The sequence below is a fragment of the Rhinichthys klamathensis genome, unplaced genomic scaffold (assembly GCF_029890125.1).
Source record: "Rhinichthys klamathensis goyatoka isolate OS25496 unplaced genomic scaffold, OSU_Roscu_1.1 h1tg001095l_1, whole genome shotgun sequence".
Taxonomy (NCBI): Eukaryota; Metazoa; Chordata; class Actinopteri; order Cypriniformes; family Leuciscidae; genus Rhinichthys; species Rhinichthys klamathensis.
The window spans coordinates 235,001-237,500 of record NW_026607339.1 but is presented as its reverse complement, the minus strand read 5'-3'; the positions used below and the strand labels follow the sequence as shown (position 1 = coordinate 237,500).

Below are 2,500 nucleotides of genomic sequence, written 5' to 3'. Positions count from 1 at the left end.
ACCGACACACACACACACACACACTGCACACCTGTCACCGACACACACACACACACTGCACACCTGTCACCGACACACACACACACACTGCACACCTGTCACCGACACACACACACACACTGCACACCTGTCACCGACACACACACACACACACACTGCACACCTGTCACCGACACACACACACACACTGCACACCTGTCACCGACACACACTGCACACCTGTCACCGACACACACACACACACTGCACACCTGTCACCGACACACACACACACACTGCACACCTGTCACCGACACACACACACACACTGCACACCTGTCACCGACACACACACACACACACTGCACACCTGTCACCGACACACACACACACACACTGCACACCTGTCACCGACACACACTGCACACCTGTCACCGACACACACACACACACTGCACACCTGTCACCGACACACACTGCACACCTGTCACCGACACACACTGCACACCTGTCACCGACACACACACACACACTGCACACCTGTCACCGACACACACACACACACTGCACACCTGTCACCGACACACACACACACACTGCACACCTGTCACCGACACACACACACACACTGCACACCTGTCACCGACACACACACACACACTGCACACCTGTCACCGACACACACTGCACACCTGTCACCGACACACACACACACACTGCACACCTGTCACCGACACACACTGCACACCTGTCACCGACACACACTGCACACCTGTCACCGACACACACCACACACACACTGCACACCTGTCACCGACACACACCACACACACACTGCACACCTGTCACCGACACACACCACACACACACTGCACACCTGTCACCGACACACACTGCACACCTGTCACCGACACACACCACACACACACTGCACACCTGTCACCGACACACACCACACACACTGCACACCTGTCACCGACACACACACACACACACTGCACACCTGTCACCGACACACACCACACACACACTGCACACCTGTCACCGACACACACTGCACACCTGTCACCGACACACACTGCACACCTGTCACCGACACACACACACACACTGCACACCTGTCACCGACACACACTGCACACCTGTCACCGACACACACTGCACACCTGTCACCGACACACACTGCACACCTGTCACCGACACACACACACACACTGCACACCTGTCACCGACACACACACACACACTGCACACCTGTCACCGACACACACTGCACACCTGTCACCGACACACCGACACACACTGCACACCTGTCACCGACACACACTGCACACCTGTCACCGACACACACTGCACACCTGTCACCGACACACACCACACACACACTGCACACCTGTCACCGACACACACTGCACACCTGTCACCGACACACCGACACACACTGCACACCTGTCACCGACACACACACACACACACTGCACACCTGTCACCGACACACACCACACACACACTGCACACCTGTCACCGACACACACTGCACACCTGTCACCGACACACACCACACACACACTGCACACCTGTCACCGACACACACTGCACACCTGTCACCGACACACACCACACACACACTGCACACCTGTCACCGACACACACCACACACACACTGCACACCTGTCACCGACACACACACACACACTGCACACCTGTCACCGACACACACACACACACACACTGCACACCTGTCACCGACACACACACACACACTGCACACCTGTCACCGACACACACACACACACTGCACACCTGTCACCGACACACACTGCACACCTGTCACCGACACACACACACACACACACACTGCACACCTGTCACCGACACACACTGCACACCTGTCACCGACACACACCACACACACACTGCACACCTGTCACCGACACACACACACACACACACACACTGCACACCTGTCACCGACACACACCACACACACTGCACACCTGTCACCGACACACACACACACACACACACTGCACACCTGTCACCGACACACACCACACACACACTGCACACCTGTCACCGACACACACTGCACACCTGTCACCGACACACACCACACACACACTGCACACCTGTCACCGACACACACACACACTGCACACCTGTCACCGACACACACACACACACTGCACACCTGTCACCGACACACACACACACACACACTGCACACCTGTCACCGACACACACTGCACACCTGTCACCGACACACACACACACACACTGCACACCTGTCACCGACACACACACACACACTGCACACCTGTCACCGACACACACACACACACTGCACACCTGTCACCGACACACACACACACACTGCACACCTGTCACCGACACACACACACACACTGCACACCTGTCACCGACACACACACACACACTGCACACCTGTCACCGACACACACTGCACACCTGTCACCGACACACACACACACACACTGCACACCTGTCACCGACACACACA

At 56.9% G+C, this 2,500-nt stretch overlaps 1 protein-coding gene across 1 annotated transcript in view; it reads left to right on the top strand.

Annotated features, from left to right (window-relative positions):
• The window catches only part of ddx46 (DEAD (Asp-Glu-Ala-Asp) box polypeptide 46), a gene marked incomplete at its 5' end in the record, with an annotated part of 50,555 nt that overhangs the window by 14,966 nt on the left and 33,089 nt on the right, over positions 1-2,500 (top strand).